The sequence below is a fragment of the Pongo pygmaeus genome, chromosome 2 (genome assembly GCF_028885625.2).
Source record: "Pongo pygmaeus isolate AG05252 chromosome 2, NHGRI_mPonPyg2-v2.0_pri, whole genome shotgun sequence".
Taxonomy (NCBI): Eukaryota; Metazoa; Chordata; class Mammalia; order Primates; family Hominidae; genus Pongo; species Pongo pygmaeus.
Genome location: NC_085930.1, coordinates 206,265,789 through 206,281,488, shown reverse-complemented (window position 1 = coordinate 206,281,488; position 15,700 = coordinate 206,265,789). Strand labels below are relative to the sequence as shown.

At 49.9% G+C, this 15,700-nt stretch overlaps 2 pseudogenes; both read right to left on the bottom strand.

The window, feature by feature from the left end:
* Window positions 1–10,180: 10,180 nt before the first annotated feature.
* Window positions 10,181–11,855, bottom strand: LOC129033001 (uncharacterized; annotated as a pseudogene).
* On the bottom strand, window positions 11,467–14,790 carry LOC129032746 (serine/threonine-protein phosphatase 4 regulatory subunit 2-like; annotated as a pseudogene).
* Between the last annotated feature and the right edge of the window lie 910 nt (window positions 14,791–15,700).

Genomic DNA, 15,700 nt, shown 5'->3' with positions numbered 1-15,700 from the left:
CTTTCTATCTTTTTAGTATAATCTTTATTAATAGAGCAGCAGTGTTACCGTTCCTCACTGTGGACTTTGTCTATTTCTCTTTTTGGGTTTTTAAATTTTTGTTTCAAGTATTTTAGAGTTCTGGCATTTGGTGAATTCACATTTAGGATTATTGTTTTCTTGACCCTTTTGTCATTATTTATTTCTTCTCTTTATCCCTGGTGATTTTGTTTGCTTCAAAGCCTACTTTGCCTGATACTAACGTGGCTTATCCCACTGTCTTCGATGAGGGTTTGCATGGCGTTTGCTTCACTTTTTGTCTTTTGATTTTCATTCTATCTCTATCATTATTTTGGGGTGATTTAATTTTACACAGTGCATCACTGTCTAGGAAATAAAATGTACATCGTTAACTTTTCACACTTTGCCTGGAATCCATATTTGCTAGTTGGAATTTGTGACTCCATCTCCACGTAGGTCTCCTCCACCTGCCCCTCCAGTGACAGGAGAGTTTCGAGCCAGGTCTGCACGCCGAGTCTCCACGAGAAGATATTCTCATTTAATGCATTCCTTTCTCATGTTTTTCCCTGTTGTTAAGATTGGATAATTTCCATTGATCTATATTCAAATCCACAGACTCTTTGTTCCATTCTGATATTTCTTTACCATCTTCTATAATCCCATCCCGTGAGGTTTTTTTCAAAAAGAACTTATTGCCCCTCCATTCTAAGATGTCCATTTGGTTTATAGTTACATCTTCTAGTTCCTTCCTGAGATTTTCTCCCTTCTCATTTGTTTCAAGAGTGTTTGTGACTAGGGGTGCAGTGATTTTATCATAGCTATTTTCATGTTTTTGCCAGCAGATCACATCTCAGTCATCTTGGCATGGGCATGGGCTGGCTGGTTCCTGCATGAGTTGCGATTTTCCTGGTTCTTCATATCCTAGTAAGGTTGAATCGCATTCTGGACACCATGAATATTATGTTAGGAGACTCTGCATCTTATTTTACTCCAATGAAGATTGGTTTGTTTCAGTGAGCATTAACCCAATTAAATTCATGCTGCAAGTTTCAACTAACATTTTGTGGTCTGGGTTTCCACAGCCAGTTCCTTTCTCAAAGCCTTCAATGCTGTTTGCATGTGCCCTGTGTGTGCACCACCAGGGTCTAGGCTGAGGTCTGCCCACAAGCTCCAATCCACATGTGAACAGCTCAGGGCAGCCCAGGAGGCCACACGCCACTTACCAAGACTCTCCCTCTCCTGAATCTCCCTAAAATGTCCTTTCTCCCTGGGAACCCTCATTTTCATTCTCTAGCTAGAAAGCCGGGGATTTAGTTACCTGCTGAGCTGTGCACTCCCACGGCTGTGGCAGGCCTGGGCCAAGGGCTGGGAAGATGAGAGAGGAAGAAGCAGTGGGGCTGGCCCCATCCTGCTAGAGTCCCACATGGAGAGGAGGTTCCCCCGCGGGACTGGGTCCTGCCCTCTGCCATTGTCCCCACAGCTGCTGCCACAGACCCAGGTGATTGCTGGGGGCAGGGGGCAGAGGGCAGGGGGCAGGGGGCAGAGGGCAGGGGGCAGGGGGCAGGGGCCAGGGTGTGGGGAGGGGTGGGGTGTCTGCCCTTCCCCTTAGGTCCTCTCTCTGTGGCCCCCAGCTCAGGCTGTGTGGTCCTTCCTGGAGTATCCTGCACGTGGCCCCTGAGAGCTTGTGGACCCTGCTGCCTCGATGCAGGCAGTGGATGCAGGGGGGATGTGGGAGGGGACGCAGGTGCACCTGCTGCCTGGCCACTGCTCCTCACGTTCTGCCCCATTGTTCTTGCCAGAGTCCGTGGCCAGGGGCTCCCTGGGAGAGATGAGTGGCATGTCTCCCCTCCTCAACCAGTGACAGGAGCCCCCTGAGCTGCGCCTTCCCAGCAAGGACTCCAGAGGGCTCTGGCTGCAGACCTGCCACGGCTTGCTTATATGTTCAGTCCTGATGTTCAGGAACTAACATCACTTAAATATTTGTGCAAACTTCTGTCCACGGAGTCATGAAGCTTCAACTACTGGGTACTTTACATGGAGTCCTAGTTCACATGCACTAGTTTCCTTTTCTACTATTTATACTTTTGTGGAGCATTAAAAGTTGTTCTATAACGTTTCTGTCCCCTAAAAATGTCTTTTAAAAATGAAATTTGATACATATAAAATACCGAGGCTTCTACAGTTATGTCTTAGTCTGTCCACGTGATCATTAGCTGGATGGTTCAACTCATATGGTGCTGAGGAACCATGTGGCTTAAGAGCTGTGACGATTTTCAGGACTTTGTTATGTAGAAGACGATTTCTGTTTCTACTTTGAATATAAACGTACGTCAGTAGGAACAGGACAGGAAAGCCATCTCGTGGCACGTCACTATGTGTTAAAAATTCTAAGATGTATTGTCCCGTGAAGAACTTCCAAAGGGATGGCTCGCTGACGGACGGCTCCTGACCACGTTTCGCTGCTTCAGGGTTGGTTCTGCTGCATTGGTCTTTCCTCGTGGGTGACGGCCAGGATTTCACCCCAGCGCAACCTACTGAAGCCCCACTCCTCTGACTTCAGAGCTGTCCAGGGCCCAGGCTATGAGGCAGCTGCTGAGAGGTCCCACGTACAGGTTGGGTGCACCTGTTTTCAAGGAACTTACAGGACAGCTCCGGGAACTGAGGCTGACACAACAATGGAGAATTCAGGCTTTGTTTCACTTTCTTAAAAAAGAAGTCCAATTGGATGTATGAGTATGACCATGAGCATGCATAAATATAACTAATTTCTGAAAGTGCTGCATACGTGAGTGCTGGTTCTCGGGTGCCAGTACAACGCCACGTGTGTGAGGCTATCGACATTAGGAAGACAAAGGACAGTCCCAAAGTACAAGTCAGAATAGGGTCAAGCCCTGGAGGAGATCAGTGAAAGGCCACCCGCCACCCCCAGAGCCTGGCAGAAAGCAGCTCGCCCATGAGGGCTGGCCGGGTTCTGTGCCAGCTTCCCGGGGCTACTTAACAGCGTTCCAGAGACTGGGGGCTTCAACAGCAGAAACCTATTGTCTCATGGTTCTGGAGGCCAGAAGTCTCTGAGATCAAGGTGTAGCCAGAGGTGGTGGCACATGCATGTAGTCCCAAGTACTCAGGAAGCTGAGGCAGGAGAATTGCTTGTACCAGGGAGGCAGAGGTTGCAGTGAGCCGAGATTGCGCCACTGCACTTCAGCCTGGGAGACAGAGTGAGACTCTGTCTCAAAAAAAAAAAAAAAAAGGTTCCAAGGTTCCAAGTACTGTAAAGAAAAATAAAGCAGGCTGGACTCAGTGGCTCATGCCTGTAATCCCAACACTTTGAGAGGCTGAGGTGGGAGGATTGCTTGAGCTCAGGAGTTCGAGACCAGCCTGGGCAACATAGCAAAACGCTGTCTCTAAAAAAAAAAAAAATTAGCTGGGTGTGGTGGCGTGCACCTGTAGTCCCAGCCACTGGGGAGGCTGAGGAGGGGGGATTGCTTGAGCCCAGGAGGTGAAGGTTGCAGTAAGCCGAGATCATGCCATTGCACTCCAGCCTGGATGACAGAGCCAGACCCTGAAAAAGAAAGAAAGAAAGAAAAGAAAGAAAAGAAAGAAAGAAAGAAGGAAGGAAGGAAGGAAGGAGGAAAGGGAGGGAGAAAGAAAGAAAGGGAGAAAGAAAGAGAAGGAAAGAAAGAAAGAGAAGGAAAGAAAGAAAGGAAGCAGAGATGGGGGCATGCTGGGGAGGGGGCTGGGGATGCACGGGAGGGGCTGGGGATGCAAGCTTTCCTGACTTCCCACAGTTCTCTGCCCCTCTCCTGTCTCATGGTGCAAGGGCCCCCTGGGGCTTGCGGTGGTTTTGCATCAAGCTAATATCTTGTTCTTCCCAAGAGACGGAGGCCCATGGAGGCTTCTCTGTCCTCCACAGGGAACAGCATTGGCCTAAACCTGCAGACACCATTGCAAAGGGAATTCAGGCAAACCCGCTGGTGAAGAATGATTCCAGCGTGGGGACAGAGGCTGACATTTCTTGCGTGGGTGATTTAATGTTGGGCCTCAATTTTTCACTCCCCCGTAAGAGTATGTCATAGCCACAACCTTGCCAGGGCCCGAGGGAGGGTGGATGGACTTATCCATCCCATAGGTGATGCTCGTGGCTGGGTGACTTTCTTCTGCCAATGAGGTTTTCACAGACACGGCACAAGCAGAAGCCTGGAATGTGTGGGCACTGCCAGGCCTGCCCTCTAAGGCTCTTGATTTACCCCATGAGATGCGCGTGCCGCAGGGAACGGCGGCTCTGGCTGCATGATGAGAGGCGTGTGGAGCAGGCATGGTTCCCATCCTCAGCCTGGAGTCAAGGCCAGACTAGATCAGCCTAAGGCCAGCCACGCCACGGGTGCAGGAGTGAAGAGCAAATGCCAACTGTCCATGGAATTGACTTTCAAAGGGGTGTGTCATATGCCTCATCCCAGCAACAGAGAAGGCATTGCTCTATCAGTCAGTTGGTAAATGATTATTGACAAACCATGTGCTGGGAAGGTGGAGTGATTTGAGTAGATTCGGCCTCTATTCTCATGGCGCTTCCTTTCTAGAGGGGAAGGCAGATGCTGGGTGGATAAATATAAATGATTCTAATAGGTAGGTGCGGCAGTCATTAAAAGTAATGGCAAAAAAAAAAAAAAAAAGTAAAGAAAAGAAACTGGGAGGAGCCGGTGTTGCAGTTCATTAATACTGACAGCAAAAACCGCGATGACTTGTGCACCAAGCTAACACAGTAACCATGGCTGTGCAAAATGTGGCGATGGATGAGTTCCGAGTGCTAGGAGAGCATCTAGCTTCCCGGAGTCAGGAGACGGGGGTTGGCAACCTAACCAAGGTGAAGCCCAAGTGAGGGGTGTGGGCAGGGAGCGATATTTCAGTGGAGACTCCAAGGATGAATGGTATTTAGAGAGTAAACCCCGATAGAGAAGGTGTGTGTCTGGCACAGAGAAGAGCCTGTGCAAAAGCTGGCGGGTCGAGAGGACACCGTGTGTTCATCCACCTGAGGGGCGACCAGCAGGCTGCAGCTCAGCGGGTTGAGAGGAGGATGCAGAGCCCAGGAAAGGCACCGTAGGCAGAGAGCACAGCAGGGCAAAGGCCTGGAGTCAGGCCTGAGCCTGTGTGTTTTGAGGAACGGACAGAGGCCTGTCTGGCAGGAAGGGAACAGCACAGGGGAGAGACCTTAGGCCAGAGCTGAGGGCAGGGCAGAGGGCAGGGCTGTGCTGGGCACTGTGGGCTGTGGATGGTGCTGGCATTTAAGAGGGGAGACCATAGACCTGGGCAGAGGGCAGGGCCATGCTGGGCACTTTGGGCTGTGGATGGGAGCTGGCATTTATGCTCAGGTGATGGGAATATGTGAAAAGATTTTAAGGAGGGGAGTAAGAGTTGGGATGAATGTGTATTCTGGGAATCTCAACAAAGTAAATTCATAGTTGGAATTTTCATAAGACTTCTGCAAAGGCAGAGAGAAATAAGATCGTGACTACAGCTGTGTGATGATTTTATTTAAAAATATTACTAAGTTTTTAAGTGTGATTTCAAATGGTGTGTTTCTGTTTCACATTGGACATAAGTAGATTTCAAGGCTAATGGAAAGTAGAAAATTAACTCATGAACATAAAAGAGATATGGATTTGAAAACAAAACATTTATTCATTTACTTCTGCTGCAGATTTCTTGACTGCTGAATTTCATGAGAAGGGATTGTTCAGGGAGGGTCGTGGGGCTGAAGACCTGGAGAGGAGCTGGTGCTACCGCTGTTCAAATCTGAGGGTGGTGGATATGGAGCCTTGGGGAGGAGCAGGTGCTGCTTTTAAGTCTATGAGAGTCGTTGAGGTGGACCTCCAGGGAGGAGCCGGTGCTCCCACTGATGTCTTAGGTTGTGGACCTGAAGACAATGAAGGAGCCCGTGTGGCTGTTCTATGAGAGTCGTGGAGCTGGAGATCCAGGTGGGACAGGTGTCCTAGCTCGGGGAGGAGCTGATGTTCTACCTTGAGGGCCCTGCAGCTGCAGACCCGGAGAGGAGCTGATGTTCTAGTTTGAAGGTCGTGCAGCTGTAGACACAGAGAGGAGCTGATGTTCTGTTTTGTGGATTTGCAGTTGCAGACTTGTAGAGGAGGTGATGTTCTAGTTTGAGTGTCGTGCAGCTGGAGACCTGGAAAGGAGCTGATGTTCTAGCTTGAGGGTCGTGCAGCTGCAGACCTGGAGAGGAGCTGATGTTCTAGATTGAGGGTTGTGCAGCTGCACACTTGGAGAGGAGCTGATGTTCTAGATTGAAGGGCATGCAGCTGAAGACTCAGGGAGGAGCTGAGGTTCCAGTTTGAGGGTCATGCAGCTGAAGACCCGGAGAGGAGCTGATGTTCTAATTTGAGGGTCATCCAGCTGAAGACTCAGGGAGGAGCTGATGTTGTAGTTTGAGGGTCGTGTAGCTGAGGACTCGGGGAGGAGCTGATGTTGTTCGCGTTGAGGTCTTTCAGCTGGAGACTCAGGGAGGAGCTGATAATTTTGATTGAGGGTCATGCAGCTGGAGACGCGGAGAGAAGCTGATGTTCTAGTCAGTGGATCTTCCAGCTGCAGACCCAGAGAGGAGCTGATGTTCTAGTTTTGGGTGCTTGCAACTGCAGACCCAGAGAGGAGCTGATGTTGTAGATTGAGGTCGTGCAGCTGAAGACTCAGGGAGGAGCTGATGTTGTAGTTTGAGGGTTGTGCAGTTGAGGACTTGGGGAGGAGCTGATATTGTTGGCGTTGAGGGACTTTCAGCTGGAGACTCAGGGAGGAGCTGAGAATCTTGATTGAGGCTCATGGAGCTGGAGAGCCAGACAGGAGCTGATGTTCTGGTTAGTGGATCTTCCAGCTGCAGACCCAGAGAGGAGCTGATGTTCTAGTTTTAGGTTCTTGCAGCTGCAGACCCAGAGAGGAGCTGATGTACTAGTTTGAGGGTCATGCAGCTGAAGACTCGGGGAGGAGCTGATGTTGTAGTTCGTGGGTCATGCAGTTGAGGACTCGGGGAGGAGCTGATGTTGTTGGTGTTGAGGGTCTTTCAGCTGGAGACTCAGGGAGGAGCTGATAATCTTGATTGAGGGTCATGGAGCTGGAGAGCCGGACAGGAGCTGATGTTCTAGTCAGTGGATCTTCCAGCTGCAGACCCACGGTGGAGCTGATGCTCTACGGTTTGGTTCTTGCAGCTGCAGACCCGGAGAGGAGCTGATGCTCTAGATTGAGGGTCATGCAGCTTAAGACTCGAGGAGTTACTGATGTTGTAGTTTGAGGGTCGTGCAGTTGAGGACTTGAGGAGGAGCTGATGTTGTTCACGTTGAGGGTCTTTCAGCTGGAGACTCAGGGAGGAGCTGATATTCTTGATTGAGGGTCATGGAGCTGGAGAGCTGGACAGGAGCTGATGTTCTAGGTAGTGGATCTTCCAGCTGCAGACCCGGAGAGGAGCTGATATTGTAGATTGAGGGTTATGCAGCTGAAGACTCGGGGAGGAGCTGGTGTCCTACTGTTAGGTTCTTGCAGCTGCATATCCGGAGAGGAGCTGAGGTTCTAGATTGAGGGTCGTGCAGCTGAAGCCTCAGGGAGGAGCTGGTGTTGTAGTTAGAGGTTGGTGCAGTTGAGGACTCGGGGAGGAGCTGATGTTGTTGACGTTGAGGGTCTTTCAGATGGAGACTCAGGGGGAGATGATAATCTTGATTGACCGACATGGAGCTGCAGACCTGGACAGGAGCTGATGTTCTAGTTAGTGGATCTTCCAGCTGCAGACCCAGAGAGGAGCTGATGTTCCAGTTTTAGGTTCTTGCAGCTGCAGACTCAGAGAGGAGCTGATGTTCTTGATTGATGGTCATGCAGCTGAAGACTCAGGGAGGAGCTGATGTTGTAGTTTGAGGGTCGTGCAGTTGAGGACTTGGGGAGGAGCTGATGTTGTTGGCATTGAGAGTCTTTCAGCCGGAGACTCATGGAGGAACTGATAATCTTGATTAAGAATCATGGATCTGGAGACCCGGACAGAAGCTGATATTCTAGTCAGTGGATCTTCGAGGTGCAGACCCAGAGAGGAGCTGATGTTCTAATTTTAGGTTGTTGCAGCTGCAGACCCGGAGAGGAGCTGATGTTCTAGATTGAGGGTCATGCAGCTGAAGACTCGGGGGGAGCTGATGTTGTAATGTGAGGGTCATGCAGTTGAGGACTCAGGGAGGACCTGATTTTGTTCACATTGAACGTCTTTCAGTTGGAGACTCAGGGAGGAGCTGAGAATCTTGATTGTGGGTCATGGAGCTGGAGACCCCGACAGGAGCTGATGTTCTAGGTAGTGGATCTTCCAGCTGCAGACCCGGAGAGGAGCTGAGATTCTAGATTGAGGGTTATGCAGCTGAAGACTCGGGGAGGAGCTGATGTTGTAGTTTGAGTGTCGTGCACTTGAGGACTTCGGGATGAGCTGATGTTGTTTGCGTTGAGGGTCTTTCAGCTGGAGACTCAGCGAGGAGCTGATAATCTTGATTTAGGGTCATAAAGCTGGAGACCCGGACAGGAGCTGATGTTCTAGTTAGTGGATCTTCCAGGTGAAGACTCAGAGAGGAGCTGATGTTCTAGTTTAGGTTCTTGCAGCTGCAGACCCGGAGAGGAGCTGATGTTCTACATTGAGGGTCATGCAGCTGAAGACTTGGGGAGGAGCTGATGTTTGTAGTTAGTGGGTCGTGCAGTTGAGGACTCAGGGGGAAGCTGATTTTGTTCGCATTGAGGATCTTTCAGCTGGAGACTCAGGGAGGAGCTGATAATCTTGATTGAGGGTCATGGAGCTGGTGACCCAGACAGGAGCTGATGTTCTGGTCAGTGGATCTTCCAGCTGCAGACCCAGGGAGGAGCTGATGTTCTACTGTTAGATTCTTGAAGCTGCAGACCTGGAGAGGAGCTGATGTTCTAGATTTATGGTCGTGCAGCTGAAGACAAGGAGGAGCTGATGTTGTAGTTTGAGTGTCGTACAGTTGAGGACTCGGGGAGGAGCTGATGTTGTTGGCGTTGAGGGTCTGTCAGCAGGAGACTCAGAGAGGAGCTGATAATCTTGATTGAAGTTCATGGAGCTGGAGACCCGGACAGGAGCTGATGTTCTAGTTTGTGGATCTTCCAGCTGCAGACCCAGAGAGGAGCTGATGTTCTAGTTTTCGGTTCTTGCAGCTGCAGACCTGGAGAGGAGCTGATGTTCTAGATTGAGGGTCATGCAGCTGAAGACTCGGGGAGGAGCTGATGTTGTATTTTGAGGGTCGTGCTGTTGAGGACTCAGGGAGGAGCTGATGTTGTTGGCATTGAGGGTCTTTCAGCTGGAGACTCAGGGAGGAGCTGATTAGCTTGATTGAGGGTCATGGAGCTGGAGAGCCGGACAGGAGCTGATGTTCTAGTCAGTGGATCTTCCAGCTGCAGACCCACGGTAGAGCTGATGTTCTACTGTTTGGTTCTTGAAGCTGCAGACCCAAAGAGGAGGTGATCTTCTAGATTGAGGGTCATGCAGCTTAAGACTCGAGGAGTTACTGATGTTGTAGTTTGAGGGTCGTGCAGTTGAGGACTCGGGGAGGAGTTGATGTTGTTTGCATTGAGAGTCTTTCGCCTAGAGACTCAGGGAGGAGCTGATATTCTTGATTGAGGGTCATGGAGCTGGAGAGCCAGACAGAAGCTGATGTTCTAGGTAGTGGATCTTCCAGCTGCAGACCTGGAGAGGAGCTGATATTGTAGATTGAAGGTTATGCAGCTGAAGACTTGGGGAGGAGCTGGTGTCCTACTGTTAGGTTCTTGCAGCTGCATACCCGGAGAGGAGCTGATGTTCTAGATTGAGGGTCGTGCAGCTGAAGACTCGGGGAGGAGCTGGTGTTGTAGTTAGAGGTTCATGCAGTTGAGGACTTGGGGAGGAGCTGATGTTGTTGGCGTTGAGGGTCTTTCAGATGGAGACTCGGGGAGATGATAATCTTGATTGACGGACATGGAGCTGGGGACCGGGACAGGAGCTGATGTTCTAGTTAGTGGATCTTCCAGCTGCAGACCCAGAGAGGAGCTGATGTTCTAATTTTAGGTTCTTGCAGCTGCAGACCCCGTGAGGAGCTGATGTTCTAGATTGAGGATCATGCAGCTGAAGACTCGGGGAGGAGCTGATGTTGTAGTTTGAGGGTCGTGCAGTTCAGGACTCGGGGAGGAGCTGATGCTGAGGGCTGTGCAGCTGGAGATCCGGTGGGGAGCTGATGTTCTGGTTTGTGTGCCGGGGAGCTGATTTTCCAGTTTGATGGCCGTGCACCTGAAGACCCAGGGAGGGACATGAAACTGGAACATCTGCTCCCCGCAGTGCCTCCAGCTGCATGGCTCCCAAACTGGAACATCTGTTCCCACCCGGGTCTCCAGCTGCATGGCCCTCAAACTGCACCATCGGCTACCCGCGAGTCTCCAGCTGCATGGCCCTGAAACTGGAACATCAGCTCCCCACTGGGTCTCCAGCTTCACGGCCCTCAAACTGGAACTTCAGCTCCCCACCGGGTATCCAGCTGCACGGCCCTCAAACTGGAACTTCAGCTCCCCACCGGGTATCCAGCTGCACGGCCCTCAGACTGGAACAGTTTGAACCCAGCGGGGAGCTGATGTTCCAGTTTGAGGGCTGTGCAGCTGGAGACCCGGCAGGGAGCTGATGTTCCAGTTTGAGGGCTGTGCAGCTGGAGACCCGGGGGAAGCTGATGTTCCAGTTGTAGGGCCATGCTGCTGGAGACCCAGGGGTGGAGCTAATGTTCCAGTTTGAGGGCCGTGCAGTTGATGACCTGGCGGGGAGTGGATGTTCAAGTTTGAGGTCTGTGCAGCTGGAGACGGGCGGGGGAGCTGATGTTCCAGTTTGATGGCCGTGCAGCTGGAGACTCTGCTGGGAGCTGATGTTGCAATCTGAGGGCTGTGCAGCTGGTGACCTGGCGGGGAGCTGATGTTCCAGTTTGAAGGCTGTGCACCTGGAGACCTGGCAGGGAACTGATGTTCCAGTTTGAGGCCTGTGCAGCTGGATACCCGGTGGGGAGTTGATGTTCCAGTTTGAGGGCCGTGCATCTGGGGACCCGGTGGGGAGCTAGTGTTGCAGGTTGAGGGCCGTGGAGCTGGAGACCCGGGGGGGAGCTGATGTTCCAGGTTGAGGCGGTGCAGCTGGAGACCCAGGGGGGAACTGATGTTGCAGTTTGAGGGCCGTGCAGCTGGAGACCCTGTGGGGAGCTGATGTTCCTGTTTGAGAGCCGTGCAGCTGGAGATCTGGCGGGGAGCTGATGTTCCAGTTTGAGGGCCTTGCAGCTGGATACCCGGCAGGGAGCCGATATTCCAGTTTGAGGGCCGTGCAGCTGGAGACCCGGGGAAGGAGGTCATGTCCGAATTCGAGTGCCGTGCAGCTGGATACCTGGTGGGGAGCTGATGTTCCCGTTTGAGGGCCATGCAGTTGGATACCCGGTGGGGAGCTGATGTTCCAGTTTGAGGGCCGTGGAGCTGGAGACCTTGTGGGGAGCTGATGTTACTGTTTGAGAGCTGTGCAGGTGGAGATCTGGCGGGGAGCTGATGTTCCAGTTTGAGGGCCGTGCAGCTGGAGACCCGGCGGGGAGCTGATGTTCTGGTTTGAGGGCCGAGCAGCTGGAGACCTGGGGAAGGAGGTAATGTCTGAATTTGAGGGCCGTGCAGCTCGATACCCGGCGGGCAGCTGATGTTCCAGTTTGAGGGCCATGCAGCTGGAGACCTGGTGGGGAGCTGATGTTGCAATTTGAGGGCCATGCAGCTGGAGACCCTGTGGGGAGCTGCTGTTCCTGTTTGAGGGCCTGGGAGCTGATGTTGCAGTTTAAGGCCATCCAGCTGGAGACCTGGTGGGAGCCGATGTTTCAGTTTGAGGGCCGTGCATCTGGAGACCTGGTTGGGAGCTGATGTCGCAGGTTGAGGGCCGTGGAGCTGGAGACCTGGGCGGGGAGCTGATGTTCCAGTTTGAGGGCTGTGAAGCTGGAGACCCGGGGTGGAACTGATGTTGCAGTTTGAGGGCCATGCAGCTGGATACCTGGCTGGGAGCTGAAGTTGCATTTTGAGGGCTGTGCACCTGGAGCCCCGGGGTGGAGCTGATGTTCCAGTTTGAGGGCCATGCAGCTGGAGACCCGGCGGGGAGCTCATGTTCCAGTTTGAGGGCCCTGCATCTGGAGACCCGTGGGGATCTGATGTTCCAGTTTGAGCATGGTGCAGCTGGCGACCCGGGCGGGAGCTGATGTTCTAGTTTTAGGGCCGTGCAGCTGGAGACCTGGGGAGGAGCTGACGTTCCCATTCGAGGTCTCTGCAGGTGGAGACCTGGGGAGGAGCTGATGTTGTTCTAATTTGAGTGTGGTGCAGCTGGAGATCCAGGGATGAGATGGTCCTGCGGTTCAAATATGAGGGTCCCGGAGCTGGAATCTACGTGAGGAGCCAATGCTGCCTCTGATGTGTTAGGTTGTGGATCTGGAAACTCGCGGAGGAGCTGGTATTGGTGTTTCTAGTTGAGGGTCGTGGTATTTCCAGGGTTTCACAAAGGCCAGATTTTATTTCAGTTACTTAGAAGAGAAAGAAAATGTCTTCTGAAAGAGGTGAACTCAATCATTACCAATAGAAAAAGTATCCACTGTATTCATCTCTTATTGAAACAGAAAAATATAAGATTTCCCCCCTTAGAATAATGTATATATATATATAACTTAAAGTTCCATCGTATGTAGCCGAACAATAAAATCTGGAAATCAGCATGAAACCCCATTATTCACATGTTAAAATGTTGAAACTATGACCAAAATATGAAAACTGCTAGAGCTATCAGACAGACACAAGACAAAAACTTCTTGCATATGTATAAAGTAAATGTGATAATCTGAAAAAACTGTTCAAAATTATAATTACTTTCCAGTTTAAAAACTTCAATCCTAAATTAAAAAAAAAAAATCTATACACAAACCACTGATTTGCCCAGACCAAAGAAAGAAAGAAAGAAAGAAAAATCAGCGGTAAGGTAAGCAGGACCCAGAGGAGCTGATATTCACGGTTCTTACATGTACAACTCTTTCAGGAATTATCCATAAAGTACTTTATTTTACAACCTGCTTTTCTTGTAAAACTGAAGGTCTACTTTTTTACATTAAAGTTTTATATGGTGTTAAAACCAGAACCGTATGTAAAATACTGCATCTAAATGTTTCTAAATAATCTTGTTCCCTTGGTTCATCGGTGACTTCCGCGGGTTCGTCATCATTTTCCATGGATGATTCTGAAAGAATCTCTCCAGTTTCACTGGAACTGGATCCTGCTAATTCTTCTGTTTCACGGCAGTCAGAAGAACCACTACTTTCAGGGCCTTCGTTTTCATTACCTTCAGAATGTAGTAAATCTTTCCGAGCTGGAGACACATCAGATTCCTCCATCTGATTATTTTCCTCAGAAGTCTCTTCATTCACAGTTGAGGCATCATCAGATTCTTTTTCTTGATTTTTTCTTTCTGGGATCATTTCTCTTGATGTCATAAAAGACTCTAAAAATAAGCAAATGTTGTACTTAAATTTTATTTTCAAAATTCCTCCACAGTTAAGTTTCATGAATTCAGATGTTCTATGGTTCAAATCACATCCCCTGAAATTCAGCGGCAGCTACATACAGGTGGGAGAGAAGCCCAGCGTCGGCATTACAAGGAGTTCCGTGATGTACAATTCTTTCACGAAAACAATGAAAGGAAGAATTTGAGGATCTCCTTACTCCTCCCTTTTACGGATGGTCTCTCAATACCTTCTTCTTCCTCTTCATCCTCTTCTTCATCCTCTTCCGTACGCACTGCCGGGTACAACGACTTTCTTTATCTTTATCCTGAGATGAAGATGATGCTTCTGTTTCTTCTACCATAACTGAAGAAACTTCGCTGCAAGTCCTTTGACTGGCTGTTTCTCTGACTTCATCTTTTTTGTCAAACCTGAGTCTTTTTACCTCATGCCCCTCAGCTTCCACAGCATCTTCATCTGGATGTTTATTTTTCAAAGGGCTCACTGAGGAGACTTCTGATTCAGATGTTGAAGAGTCACTGTGATTTTTCTCTTCATTTTGCTGCAAATGTGCCTCTTTGCTGTCTGTGCTCTCAGGCGACCCATTTGTTGTCATGGGGGCTGACAAAGAAACCTTTGGTCGATTAAGTGGCCTGGGTGTCCCAGGCCCATTTATATTAGACCTCTCAGTATAGCTTGGTGCATTTCCAGGAAACATAACACCATTCATTCGATTTATACTATTGGAATTGTTTTTTTCTGAAGGAGGATAAACACAGCTAACAACCATCACGTTCTTTTCTACTCCTCTGAGAAATTTGTCTGTTCCTGTATAGTTTCTCCTTGGATCTGTTAACAATTCACATAGTCGCTGAATAGTAAAAGGGATACCGTTAAATCCAGTGACAATTTTCAGTATTCTTTCCTTTGTTTCATCAAAGGGAATATATTCGACATTAGGGTTGGGAGGACCTCTTGGCTCAGGAGCTGAAGTTCTGAAATCGTCCATCACTTTCTCCAGTTTGAAAATAAAATAGCCTTTAAATTGGGACCACTGAATCTGTTTCTCCAGTCTTGGCTACATGACAAAGAAACTTATCCAGGACAGGACAAACTTTCTTTTTCCCCCTCTTCTCAAAATCTTTCAGCGCCTCCTGGAGCCTCTTGACCTCCATGGCTTCCCGGAGTCCCTCACAGCCTCCGCCTCCCTCCGCGGGTCTCTTGGGGACCGGAACTCTTGCCTCCACCCCCCCACGTCCTCCCACTCCCTCCCACACACTCCAGCTCGCAGGCCAAGTGGGGTGGGGGGGAACGAAGGGAGCCAGAGAAACGTGTGAGAGAGTGAGACCGACAGAGCGAGCACCTCCCCCAAGCCACTACCACCAACCCTCCAACATGGCGCCTGGCACGTCACCCTAAAAAGTTATTTCTTGGAGAAGTGGTGGATGACAGAGATTAATCTGAGAGTTACTATTAATGGAGAAACTTAGAACTTACCATTTTTCCTGTGAGGTTTTGGTGCTGATACTGCTATTCTGTGAGTTCTGGCAATTGAGTCCGTTCCCACAGCCTGGTGATGCAGCAGGTGTCACAGAAGGACCCTGTCCCAGCTGGTCCTGCTCCACTGCTATGATGGTGTGGCCTCTGATCTGTGACCGTGTCTTGAGGGGAGACCAGGCCCTTGATCACAAGCGTATCCATGGTGAGGTTCCGTGGATGGAAGCTCATGGATGTTCCTTCCTGATGTTCATCTGCCACCTTGCTATTTAATGCATCTTGTTTATAACTGTCTTCCAAATATTGAATAGAAATAAAGCATTTGTACAGTATGGGTAAGGTATAAAGAATATTGACACATTGGACACAGAAGACCTCCACCAGGTTTAGGGAGTAGAATCTGAAGAGACATAACTTTGGATGCTCCCTGGAGGCCCTGCCTGAGTCCCAGTCCCTTCCCTTCTCCTACCGAGGGAATCACTTCCTGCTTTAGTCTGTATTATTCCCACACTTTCCTTCATAGTAAGTTTCTTTCACCGTGATGTGTACATCCCTAAAAAATATTCCATTTCGTTTTGGAACTTTGTTTTGTTTTTGAGGCAGGGTCTTGCTCTGTTGCCTCGGCTGTAGTTTTGAACTTTAATGTGAGGAAATTCTCCTGC